We start from the raw sequence: 14522 nt of genomic DNA on the forward strand, positions 1-14522 counted from the left end.
CTGCGACCATTTCGCTTTAGCTTGCCTGCACATCCTATTTATCTAAGTCCTAAGTGACATATACTTCTGTATTCCTGGCTTTTCCTGAGCGTTTCTGTGTTCCTTCTTTCGTCGATCAATTGTAGTATTTCCACTTTTACCCATTGCTTCTGCGCAGTCTCACTTCCGTCGGCCGTCGTAATTTAATATATTATTATGGTTATTTTGATTTTTTGATTGTTGCCGACTTACGTGGTAGGCCTTAATAAAAATGATATTTCATTCAATTTTGATTTACGGTTAAATGCTTTTGTGAAGTTCTCCTTTTTGACAATATTAATTTCAAATTATTTGTTACGTTAATGAATGTTAGACTCGCTGAATCTTAAAACATGAGCATACAAGTTGAAAATTGGAATAAACTTTTCATATCAATTTCCTCGGCTAGTCAGTTTACTTTAAAGCAAGAAATCTTTAGTTATTAATTACAATTGCGGCCCACACACGCGCGAGAGTATTTTTTCTTACCTCCGTTAACCATTGTATTGTAGTCGGAGTCCTGGCTCTGGCTGTTGGCTATGGTACTGAAAGTAAGAATCTTAAAGCTACGTATTACTGAAACGTCGTGCGGCTGTGGAGAAAAATTAATATTATGTTAATAGCGGGCGAGTTTTTCGCTTCCGCTAATTTTTCATAAGTTAATATCGCCACGTAATGGCGTCGTTGGCTGCATCGGCCGCTGCGATTGTTGAACTGTAAATTACTTGAATGCAGGTTAATTCAAGGAAGGCGGACATGAAATCGGGATCACCTCTTACAAATTGAAAGTGCACAATAATATTAAGTCAATGTATTATCTGTTTAACTCATTCAAATATCCTTATATTTGCCAGCACTCGAAAGATGTCCGTCTACACGCAATCAAGACAAGAGAAGAAGTGAAGACGACTAAAAAATTAACAAAAGAGCGTATCTTGTTATCTCTTTAGATCATTTTGTTACATTTCCTTGCACTCGAAACCCACCCAGAGAAATTATTGTTTTACGGTTACATGATAAAAATATATTATTCGATTTTTAAATGCCTCTTCTTTATAAATACTGTTTTTTAAGTCTTTTCGTAATGTAGCACTGGGGACGCTATAGCAGTTACCTTTCTTGTACCTACGTGATCCAATCACATTAATGTGACCACCGCCTATGTTTGACGTCGACGCGACGAGTAACAATCATTCACAGACGACAAGTGGCAACACGAGCAGTGGTGGATATAAAAAGCATGTCGTGGGGACGCGGAAAACAGTGGAGTCGTTGTTGTAATCCGGAAACGGAGCGATTTATCTGACATCCTAAAGAGTGTGATCATTGGCTTTCGGACCTAGCGTGGAAGTATTTCTAAATCGACTAAGTTTCTCAACTTTTCGGGTACCGCAGTGGTTAAAATACAATGTACATGGCAAAATGGCACTATCAAAACCGGCGCTAAGGCAACTGTTGCACACCATGGGCCAGTAATGACACCGGTCAACGACGGATGCGGAGACGTGTACGGGTGAAAGGAGGTGCAACTGTTGAGAAACTGACCGCCCAGATGGGCCAAGGGCCTACCAGCAGTGACTTCTCAACGACCGCCCAGCGAACGTTGCGGCGTATGGGCCTCCGCAGCAGGTGCCGGGTTTATGCACTCTTGCTGACTGCTGTTCATCAGCGACGAAGGCTGGAATTTGCACTCCAGTACCGCATGGGACGTCCACTTAGTGGCAACAGGTGGCGTTTTCTGAAGACGGTTAACTTTTTATGCTCCATCGGACAGATGACCGTTGAATCCTCGGAAGGGTCCACGTTGGAGGGGGGACGGATCGTCTGGGGAATATTTTGACGGCATTCTGGAAGGCGTAATGGATCAACACAATTATGTCCACCCCCACATCCAGTGTCACACAGTCTGTAGTATACTTTCGTGGTTCCAGGAGCACCACGATGAGTTTACCGTACTCCCCTGAGCATCGCACTCCACTGATTTAAACCCAATCGAGAATGTGTAGGACCACCTCGATCATGCTGTTCGCACCACGGATTCTCAACCGAGAAACCTGGCGCATCTGGCCACGGTACTGAAGTCGGTATGGCACCACATTCGTGTCGGGACCTTCCAGAATTACCTTCCTGTACCTCTCGTATCGGGCCGCGCTGCAAATGTGTTATTCAGGTCGTTGACAGGCGGTCACATTAATGTGATTGGACAGTGTATGGTTGTCTGTTCAACATGTGATTGCTTTTTTAGAGATTTCTGTACCTCTTCAACTGAATCGTCTACTGTGGTACTGAATGAAACTGAATGAAATTACTACGAAATCCAGACCTTTAGCTGTTTACAGGCGTTGATAAATGTCAACGGAGACAGTTGAAAATGTGTGCCCCCGACCGGGACTCGAACCAGGGATCTCCTGCTTACATGGCAGACGCTCTATCCGACTGCGCCATCGAGGACACACAGCACAGTGCGACTGCATGGACGCTCCGCGTGAGACTTACATTTCCAACGTACTGTCCACATACTACATTTGTAGTGCCCCTGCCAACTATACTCATTACTAGCGGCAGTCAATCTACCGATTCCCGTAAGAGTTCGGGCAATGTGGGTGCTTCCGCACTGAAGATGATCGTCTGCCGGTAAGCCTTATCTATATGAAGGTGGTATCAGTTCTTTCGGACACGTCCAAAAGAGCAGATACCATCTTCATATTCATAATGTAGTACGGGTTATCGCAGTATCCGCAGCCTTAGAGAACCGAAACGCACCCATCATTCTTTAGCAGCTTAATACCCATGGTTTTTTTTTTAATATTGGTTCTGCCGAGCGATTCTCTTAAACTACAGCCTACTCCTCATAATTACCAAACTCTGAACTGAATCTACGTCAGCTGTTGAGTACGCCATATAATCTATTGTCTTGTTTCTAAATCACTGCCTGGTTCAAAATGGTTCAAATGGCTCTGAGCACTATGCGACTTAACTTCTGAGGTCATCAGTCGCCTAGAACTTAGAACTAATTAAACCTAACTAACCTAAGGACATCACACACATCCATGCCCGAGGCAGGATTCGAACCTGCGACCGTAGTGGTCACGCGGTTCCAGACTGAAGCGCCTTTAACCGCACGGCCACACCGGCCGGCTAAATCACTGCCTGACTATGATGTAATTCAACCCGTTTCCAAGTATAGTTTCCCCTCTTGTCACGTCTGAGCACTGTTCGCTATTACTCACCGAAATTTATTGCAGGACTCAGTTAGTCTTCGTCTTCCCTTACTCCCACTACCGAGCCCATATGCTCCCGTAACTCTTTCTTCTATTCGCTCTCCTATTACAGCGCTCCAGTCTCTCGTGATTATTAGATTGTCGTCTCCTTCTGTATTCTGTATTACACCTTCAAGTATTCTTCTCTGTCTCTTCATCCTCTGCTTATAATGTTGGCATGTATATCTGAATTACTGTCGTTGGCAATGGCCTACCGTCGATTCTGATAGCAATAATCCAATCACTGACCGTTCATAACTCACTCTCTGCAATACTTTCCCATTCGTGATGAATGCTACTCCTATTACACCATTCTATGCTGTTTATATCATCCCATTTTTGTCACACCAGAGATACTTATCTTCTATCCATATCACTTTACTAACCCTCATTATACGAGGGCAGTTCAATAAGTAATGCAACACATTTTTTTCTGAAACAGGGGTTGTTTTATTCAGCATTGAAATACACCAGGATATTCCCCAATCTTTTAGCTACACAACACTATTTTTCAACGTAATCTCCATTCAATGCTACGGCCTTACGCCACCTTGAAATGAGGGCCTGTATCCCTGCACGGTACCATTCCACTTGTAGGGAAGCAGCCTACTCACGCTGTAGTAAATTCACATCAGTTTCCATTGTGTGCCAGCCAGTCTGCTGTAACTAGCTCTGACGTCATAAATGTTGCGCAATACCTTAAAAATCAAGCAAATGACCTAAAACTTTTCTAGCATGTCAGGAATAATACTAAATTAATGTGTGTTAAATATCAGTTCGATAACTTCAGCCATTTTCGAAATTTGGACGTTTTTCTGAAAAATCATTGGCGCAACAGAAAAGAGCTAGAGACTTCAAAATTTATATTTAGATTCATCTTTCATAATGATTTAATAAAAATAGTACTTTGGATTTCACAAATTAAGATTTTAGTGGAAATTCATGATTTTCTGGTTTTCATCTCAAAACTGAAGGAAGCAAGATAGATTAAGTAGGCTAATAAATAAGGCTAAGATGTTTAGATTTAAATAGGTTGGAGGTCCGCTATGACTATGAAGATGTGTAAAGTTTCTTTTTAATACCTATAAAATTATAGCGATAGCGGATCTCAAAAGGGCCAGTTCAGAGCTCATCTACTGCGTGCAGTGTAATTAAATTAATTGTCTCGCCCAAAATATTTAACTTAGCCACGTCAAAATTTTATTATCAATACTTACCTGCGTTTAAATTAAGAGCTTCATCGGCCATCAGCAAAAGAAGCTATAAATTATTATGTAACTTGAAGTGGTGCGTTACTAGCCCAGCGGCTAGTCGGGAGAGCCGAAAAGATCAGGCGTTCCCTTAGCCGTCCGCACCGCGGCTTTATATATAAGAACGCTGCGCGAGGAAGCAAGGCCCCAGTTCTCTCCAGACGCTGAATGACACGCCATCTGTGTCGGGAGCCGCGTCGCATCAGTGTCACTGCTACAAACAGCCTCGGGTGCCGTATTAAGTTACTAGAGATACGCGGAACCATGAAAACATTTCATGTGAAGTGTTAATTCTGGAATGATTTTCATTATCTAGCTTCAGTTTGCGTATTGTCGTATTTTCACGTGCCGTCGCAGGACAGACATTCTACCAAATATTTAGCGTGGCGTTTGATGAAGTATTTTCACCAAATTATGGCGAGCATTCCTTTTAACATTTAATTCGGACATTTATAGTTGCATCAGCACATTAGACTCTGAACTGCTCTGTTAGTTAGGTTGTAGGGATACTTGTGTTTTTTATCAGTGAATTTCAGAATATACTCAAATATTTTGGAAAACCGTTTTTGATTAGAAATCCCGGACAATCTCCTAATTCCTCAGAGCTATAAGCTGCAGCTATAATAACATTCTCAGATAAAGTGGGCACTAGGATCTCTAATTACTGGTTCCATGTTTTATTAAATCACTTTCTGGGTGCCAAAAAGTAAATAGAGAGCCAGTGTTGAGAACGGCGAAAGACAGCATTAACAACATTCTAAAAGCCAGAAACTGATTAAACATGCAAGCATTTATCCAGCAATCAGATTTTAGATATTTTTACAAACTTATCCGCCGCCCCACACACTGGTCGATGTCGGAGCCAACGTCGTACTGCATCAATAACTTCTTCATCATCCGCGTAGTGCCTCCCACGGATTGCGTCCTTCATTGGGCCAAACATATGGAAATCCGACGGTGCGAGATCGGGGCTGTAGGGTGCATGAGGAAGAACAGTCCACTGAAGTTTTGTGAGCTCCTCTCGGGTGCAAAGACTGGTGTGAGGTCTTGCATTGTCATGAAGAAGGGGAAGTTCGTTCAGATTTTTGTGCCTACGAACACGCTGAAGTCGTTTCATCAATTTCTGAAGAGTAGCACAATACACTTCAGAGTTGATCGTTTGACCATGGGGAAGGACATCGAACAGAATAACCCCTTCAGCGTTCCAGAAGACTGTAACCATGACTTTACCGGCTGAGGGTATGGCTTTAAACTTTTTCTTGGTAGGGGAGTGGGTGTGGCGCCACTCCATTGATTGCCGTTTTGTTTCAGGTTCGAAGTGATGAACCCATGTTTCATCGCCTGTAACAATCATTGACAAGAAATTGTCACCCTCAGCCACATGACGAGCAAGCAATTCCGCACAGATGGTTCTCCTTTACTCTTTATGGTGTTCGGTTAGACAACGAGGGACCCAGCGGGAACAAACCTATGAATATACCAACTGGTGAACAATTGTGACAGCACTACCAACAGAGATGTCAAGTGGAGCACTGAGTTGTTTGATGGTGATCCGTCGATCATCTCGAACGAGTGTGTTCGCATGCTCCGCCATTGCAGGAGTCACAGCTGTGCACGGCCGACCCGCAGGCGGGAGGTCAGACAGTCTTGCTTGACCTTGCGGCGATGTTGACACACAATTTGCCCAACGACTCACCGTGCTTTTGTCCACTGCCAGATCACCGTAGACATTCTGCAAGCGCCTATGAATATCTGAGATGCCCTGGTTTTCCGCCAAAAGAAACTCGATCACTGCCCGTTGTTTGCAACGCACATCCGTTACAGACGCCATTTTAACAGCTCCGTACAGTGCTGCCACCTGTCGGAAGTCAATGAAACTATACGAGACGAAGCGGGAATGTTTGAAAATATTCCACAAGAAATTTCCGGTTTTTTCAACCAAAATTGTTGCATTACTTATTGAACTGCCCTCGTATCTAGACTGATCGTTTGCACACCTATTTTCAATTTTTCTAACATCCCTTCCATATTCAGATTTCTGACACTCCACTCTCCGATTCGCAGAATGTTATTCAGTCTTCTTCATACGGTAACCTTCCCCTTGACAGTGCCCTTCCATACATTCGAATGGTAGACCAATCCGGATTCTTTTTCCGATGGGAAAATCATCATTGTACTTCATAACTTAGTTGCTTTAAATTATCACTTTCAGTACTAGGCGAACCCAAAATTTCTCGATAAAAAAGTCACGGTGGTCGGTTGACAATGCAGTGGCATCTCGAGTCAGTTATCTGTCAGGCGCTATGGATCTTAAGAGATCTCTTAGGTTAACTGTAATATAAGGGGCGATCAGAAAGTTTCCATTTGAAAGCTGTACAGTCCAGAATCGGTATGCCAATCAGACAGAATCGCCGTGAGCAGTGAGGAAATCATCGCACCGCATCAAGTTGAAGATTGGTAAAACATTGTGCTCTGCTGAGTAAATAGGTCTGTAAATGCCTGTTGTACATCCTCGTACGACGGGAACTGTCGACTGACCAAGGCCTTTCTTAAGGGACCGAAGGGGTGGTAATCTCATGGTTAGAGATGAGGGCTACAGAGTGGATGCTCGAGTGTCTCGAGTATCGATTGTAATGTATGAGACTGGTCTCCCATACCGACTGCTGCTTTCCGTCGAATCGCGACAAGCACGGTGGTTTTCGACACACATGCTGCCCCATATACATTCTTCCTTCTCCGATGGATGTCGACCGAGCTTTGTTCTTCGGCAGCCAGATTAACAGCATGTTGGTCCTACCTGGACGCATTTGGTAATAACGTTGCCATAGTTCACGATGCCACATTTACCATACATCAGAAAGGCTCGAGCGTCACACTAATCCCTTGTCTACACGTTGGTGCTTATAGATCCTCATCGTAATCGCACTACATTGCATATAGCTGCAGCAACAACGCCCACAAACGGAAACTTTCTGGTCGCCCCTCACACATCTGTAACTAATGAAGTTATCTGAAAATGGCTTTCCCCAGCAGATACTGTGTGTGAATGCAGAACGTTAACGTTTGTATGCAAATTAGTTTGGACGAAATGAGATTCTGAAGAAATCGGAGTCAGCGAGCTCTTAGCCTCTTACTCACTTCTAGTTGCCAAAATCACGTAAACCAATCTTGTCAATTTTGTCTACTGAAGTGCCATGCATTTCACCGGGTTGGACTGGACATTTGACGCTCGAAATTACAGACAATGAGAAATGAATTTACAGTGTGACGCACGAAATGTGTTACCAATTGTTTCTTTCACAATTTAGGACGCTCATTAGATATCCCGCTGGGATCTCTACATCAGTACCATCAGAGCTTGGAAAAACAAATTTACGAAATGACGTGTAATTCACGATACTGCCGCTAGGAGATTAGTAAGCAGCAATGGCTGACAATGGAAGACTGACGACACAGCAACGATCGGCAATTGTGTTACTTTTTCATGAAACGAAAAGCCTTGTTATGACTTTGTCACTTTGTGACTTGTCGTTTTCGACAACAGTTTAACACACGATGGGTCCCTTGCAAGAAGACCATCCACAGGTTGTACGATAAATTTGCACAGGAAGGATCAGTATTGGAAACGAAGCGACCTAGGCCTAAGCCTGTTTGTTCGCCGGAGGATATTGAAGCGGTACGAGTTGCTGTACAGAGAAGTCCCGGGAAATCGTGCAGAAAGGCAGCAGTCCAATTGGGAATATCCAGACGCTCCGTTCAACGTATTCTTAAAAGTGACCTCCATATGTGCCCATACAAGATGACCTGTGCACAGAAGCTCACTGAAGAACACAAGCAGCAGAGACTACTGTTTGCTCAGTGGGCGGAGGATAGGGAAGAAACTCTCAACAATGTTTGGTTTTCAGACGAAGCGCATTTTCATTTAGACGGTGTGGTTAACAAACAAAATGTACGCTTTAGGGCCACTGAAAACCCACAAGTGCTTCACGAACGACAACATTATGCTCCGAGGATTACAGCGTGGGCAGCAATTTCCAGTCACGGACTTATTGGACCCTTTTTCTTTGAAGAAACTGTGAACAGCGAACGTTATTTGAGCATGCTTCGCAATAGATTCATTCCACAGCTTCTTGCTACTGCCTTGCCCTTCAACACGCAGTGGTTCATGCAAGATGGAGCAAGGCCACGTACTGCAAACACTGTGTTGGAGTTTTTACACGAGTATTTCGACATGCGGATCATTTCACTCAGGTTTCCAGGTCGCTTCAATGACGGACAAAATTGTCCCCCCCAATAGTGCAGACCTCAATCCAAGTGACTTATCTCTTTGGGGGGTACTTAAAGGAAAAAATTTTCCCGAAACGTCCAGGTGATTTAATGGAGCTCAGAATACTTATTCTTCAAGCTTGCAGTGAAATTACGGAAGATATGTGCCGTAGGGTAATCACTAACTTCAGTGGTCGTTTGAAGGAAGTTAGGAAACGAAATGGTGGAGATACTGAGCATGTGCTAAGTTAGAACAAATCTCCATGGACGGCTCTTCATTGCAGTATATGTACCTTACCTTATTACAATGAAATGAACACCCTTAGTTGCTTACAGGCGTTGACATACGCCAACGGGGACAGGTGGTAATCTGTGCCCCGACCGGGACTCGAACCCGGGATCTCCTGCTTACTTGGCAGACACTCTATCCATCTGAGCCACCGAGGACACAGAGGATAGCGCAACTGCAGAGATTTATCTCTGGCACGCCTCCCACGAAACTCACATTCTCAACGCATTGTCCCGCACTACAATCGTAGTGTCCGCGCCCATTATACTCATTACTCGCGGCGCGTTGCCGATTCCCGTAAGAGTTCGGGCTCTGTTTGTGCATTCGCACTGAAGAAGAAGATGGTCAAGGGGCCGGTGAGCCTTAACTATATATTTACTAAGATGGTATCTTGGCCTCTTGAGCATCTTCTTCTTCTGTGCGAATGCATAAACAGAGCCCGAACTCTTACGGGAATCGGGAACGCGCCGGGAACGCGCCGCGAGTAATGAGTGTAATGGACGGGGGCACTACGAATGTAGTGCGGGACATTGCGTTGAGAATGTGGGTTTCGCGGGAGGCGTGCCAGAGATAAATCCCTGCAGTCGCGCTATCCTCTGTGTCCTCGGTGGCCCAGATGGATAGTCTGCCTTCGGCAGTGACACAGTGCGGACCGTGTTGCCCGCCGGCCGCGCTGTGGTGCGCGCGCCTGTTTGTTTACGCCGGAGCAGCTTCGCGTGTGCGGTGTTGTGAGTCTAGAACGAGATGGTACACTCGTACAGAAAAACGACTTTGAAGTTCAGGTTTGCGAACGACTATACACCACCAAAGGCACACGAGATTGAACGTTTTTTAAGAGAAGAGGTAAAAATCGATCCACAGGAAATCGTGGGAATCCATTTATCGATCGTTTCAAGCGTCGTCTATGTCAAGCTTGTTGACGAGGCTGCTTGCGAAAGACTTCTACAACGATCACCGAACGGGTATCGTTTCTGTCATGCCGACGGGAATGTTGGTGCGGTTACGGTCGAACACGCGGGAATGGGGATCCGCACTACACGAGTCTTCGAACTTCCGTTTGACGTCCCGTCTGAACTTGTTATCGACGCCTTTAGACCATACGGTACAGTTCTATCCCGAAAAATGGACGAGTTTTACCTCATACCTCGTCCTAAATGGGGTGCGACAAATACGGATAGAACTGCGAAAGCACGTCCCCTCTTATTTGTACATAGGAGGTTGTCGAGCGATTATAATCTATGATGGACAACCTCGCACTTGCTCGGGGTGCGGGAAAGAAGGTCACGTCCGCTCGGAATGCCTCCAGCGACGTTTAGTGCAAACCCCACGGAATGACGTTCAGGCGCCACAACAGATGACTGTATTATCGTTGACCTTTGTGGAAGCCATGAGAGGAGACGTGAGGGATATTTCCGACGGACACCAGCAGCTGCGCCCTATAGAGAACATGGACACCAACGGACTGGAACTCCGACCACCGGTTCCACCTCACCAGACACATGGCACCACACAAGAGATGCAGCTGACGACCGCTCCAGGTTCATCCGTGGTGGCTGCCAGTGCTTCCACCGAGAGCGTGGTAGGCCAGGCCCAAGACGGAGGATACGCAACCCAAACAGCCGAGGCGGAAGCAAGGCAACGGAAACAGCGTTCGCCGAATAGAAGAAAGAAGCGTCGATTGACTTCTGCTGACGATAGCCATAGTTCCGAGGGGACAGTGGACGACAACGACAGTATCGACCTGAGACCAGTGGAGTCAACAGTTACCGAGATGACGGTGCAGGAATTGCACAGCGACGATAACTTGAATTCTCCTTCTGTTGACCGGAAGGCGGAAGTGGAGATGAGAATTGTCCAACATCAGAGCGGTGACAACGTTGCCTATCGTCCTTCGGCCAGTTCCGGAAATATGCTGGGGGACTGGGCGCAAGAAATGGACCAACAGGAACAGAATGAAGATACGAACGCGACGATTGAGGATAGTCCTGGCCAGAGGACGGGAGGGGCCGGGGAATGTTGAACAACTTAGTGTGGTGAGGAGCGCCGGGGGTGCAGATAGACGACAGCAGTCTGGTTTTCAACACCATCACTTGATGACACCCCCCTACAACTGATGAACACACGCCAGGCGTACCGCATTGCAACGATAAACATTAATGGCATTCGGACACCATTTAAAAATCAAAGTGCTGAAAGATATGTTACGCGCTGCGGACGCAGATATTGTATTCCTACAAGAAATGCGTTTCACATCGCCGCCAGAGTTCTACGGCTACGAAGCACATTATTCAGTGCACGATGAAAGTGGATGCGGTGTGGCGATCCTCACCAGGGAAGGAATAGGACCGGAGGAAGCCATGTCCCTCCCTTCGGAACGTGGCATAGCGATCACTGTCGACGGCGTTCGTTTCATCAATTTATACGCGCCATCTGGCTCCACAAAACGAAGAGAAAGGGCGACCTTTTACACCGAAGAGATAGCACCATTGTTCGCTGGACGCTATGATAACTATATAGTAGGCGGTGACTTTGTGTCGTCGACCAAAAGGACCGAGTACCTCATTATGTGCCATGCATGGAACTGCGTGCTTTGATTACCGAAATGGCGCTTCTGGATACCTGGGAACTGCAGCATGGCGGCAGACCGGGTTATACGTTTGTAACGGGACACTCGGCGAGCAGACTTGATAGAGAGTATGTGACACGAGCTCTACGGACGGCGATACTGGTTGCCGAAATCTGGCCAGCGGCTTTTACGGATCATATGGCGTACGTCTGTACGATTTCACTAACTCGTCAGAAGATATGGCGGAGTAAGGGTCACTGGAAAATGAATAGTGCACTTTTACGTGACGCTGCATGTCGCCGGTGGATAGAGGCGGTCTGAGAGACCAGCGTTCGCTGCCAACGAGCATACACCTCGGTTCTCCAGTGGTGGATCAAATGCGCAAAACCAACGTTACGGAGAACGTTGATACGATACGGGCAGGACAAATCGCAGTGGAGCCGCACGACGGCTGATTTTTATTTTACAGCCCTGAGGGAGCTGATGACCCAACACCCATCGCCGGAAAGGCACACGGCGATGCGCAGGATAAAAGCCAAGTTATTACAGCTGACGAGACTAAGAATGGAAGGGATGATGGTCCGGGCAAGATTGGCGGACACAGTTGCTGCCGAAGCCCCCTCCATGCACCACGTAATACGTGAACGCCAACGACGACGAAGGACATTGATCAGGGAAGTAATCTCTGAAACTGGCCAGCAAGTTGTGAACCAGCGCGATATTGCGCATGTGTTTACTGACTATTTCCGCCAGTTACATGGACCTGTACAAGTGAACCACGAGACACTACATGATGTCATCTCGGAAATGCCAGATAGAGGACGACCACTGGATGCAGAGGCTTTCATCACAGCAATAACAGAGGACGAGCTGACAGACGCAATTGCCAGGAGGGCTCCGAACAAGTCCCCAGGACAGGACGGCTTCCCAATTGAATTTTACCGCGCCTTTGCATACCTCATGGGACGGACCTGGATTCAGATGTACAACGAACTCCTGTTACAGCAGACTGAGATACCCGCCGAATTCACGGCGGGTATCATCATCCCAATACCCAAACCACCCGGTGGCAGAAGGCCAGGAGATTATAGACCACTCACTTTCTTGAACTGCGACTATAATACTTTCGCTCGCATCCTTGGGGCTCGCCTGCGGTCATCAATTTCTGATAGACTCGGCGGTAAGAGTAACGTACATACGGCGCTCGGTGACTACCAAGATATCATCGCATTAGCAGCGGCATGCCGAGTGCGTGGGGCACTAGTCGCTATTGACAGAGTGGATCATATCTTTTTGCACGCAGTGACGGGCAGATTGGGAATCCCACAGGCCTTCATTCTAGTGATCATGCGACTGTTACACGGCGTGCGATCAAAGGTCTCGGTGAATGGGTGGGGCACTGACTACATTGTTATTTCAAGGTCAGTTCGTCAAGGTTGCCCCCTTTCGACATTTTTGTATGCAATGGCTTTGGAACGTCTATATGGTCTCTGAAGATGGCTGGAGTGAGTGCCGTTGCCACAACTGACCTTTCATTGCCGCGCTTATGCTGACGATGTGATGCTGGTGGCAAGGACAGGCAACGAAGTACGTACGGCGTTGGCATGGATACAGCGATACGGGATGTCGGCAGGAAGCGTGCTTAATCTACAGAAGTCACGCTACACGAATGTCGGTCGAGGATTACAACCGGGGGAGGAAGGCCCGCTCATGTTAGTCAAGACCATAAAATGTCTAGGTGTACGTTCCACACGGATGTGCAGCGGACAGCAGCGGATAACTGCCGACGCATATTGAAGCTGATGCGGACAATGGTGCTATTACAGAAATTAAGAGCGTTGGATATGATTCAGAGCGTGACCTATGTTAACGTATACCTAGCACCGAGACTCACTCACGTAGCGCATGTCCTGCTTTTAACGCGCACAATGGCATCACGGATAGAAGCAACTATCGGAACCTACGTGAATGTGGGACACCTGTTTAAGATCCAATACACAACGCTTACGCTACCACCTGGAGAGGGTGGACTTGGGCTAGTGAACGTATACGAAAAGGCACGGGCGTTATACGTCAGTACGATTTTACGACAGTGGTGCGGTCAATTTCGCAATACCTCGGGTGCGTTGGCCGATGTACTAGCGCCCACTAAAATGCTGCCCCCAGTCAATGTGGGACATATTTCACCGAAGATGTCACATTTCAAGTTGTTTTTCTTTTTTTTTTTTCTTTTTTTTAACCTTAGCTATGTCAGAGCGAGATGTATACCAACTCTTACTGCGCCGGTGCCCGAGGAATACCCTGGAAAAGAAGTACCCAGACAAGAACTGGCGACGGATATGGCGCGTTATACGGAACGTTTACCTCCCAACGTCGGTACGCTCAACATGGTATGTGGTGGTAAATAGGAAGGTCGCAACGAATCAACGGCGGCACGCGATTCATTTGGCAGACACTCCACTATGTTTAGACTGCGCAACAGTGGACACTGATGAATTAGCATATTGAAATAACAAATTAGTCAGTGCCCCACCCATTCACCGAGACCTTTGATCGCACGCCGTGTAACAGTCGCATTATCACTAGAATGAAGGCCTGATGATTAGCATGTAGTGGGACGGCTTCGGTGTGGCACTTCGCACAACAGATATTGGCGTTCCTGTTACGCTCCGCTCCTCACACAATTTCATCAGACACACTTTTTTTCCCCCAAGAATCTTGTTTTCCGGTCCAAATTCCAATGCAGTGACGGGGAATGGTAGTGGGCTACGTCTATAACGAATACGAAAAGGACAAAATGAATTTTTGGCATTTTCTCCTGGATGGACACACGAAGCTCCAACAGCACGAGAAATATAGGCGAGACTTCGCTA

The 14522-nt window shown here is 46.4% G+C and overlaps 1 non-coding gene across 1 annotated transcript; it reads right to left on the minus strand.

Moving 5' to 3' along the window:
- Positions 1-9167: 9167 nt before the first annotated feature.
- On the minus strand, positions 9168-9241 carry Trnat-agu. Its single transcript has one exon. It is a non-coding gene; the product is annotated as a tRNA-Thr (tRNA).
- Between the last annotated feature and the right edge of the window lie 5281 nt (positions 9242-14522).

This window comes from Schistocerca piceifrons, chromosome 7, assembly GCF_021461385.2.
Source record: "Schistocerca piceifrons isolate TAMUIC-IGC-003096 chromosome 7, iqSchPice1.1, whole genome shotgun sequence".
Classification (NCBI taxonomy): domain Eukaryota; kingdom Metazoa; phylum Arthropoda; class Insecta; order Orthoptera; family Acrididae; genus Schistocerca; species Schistocerca piceifrons.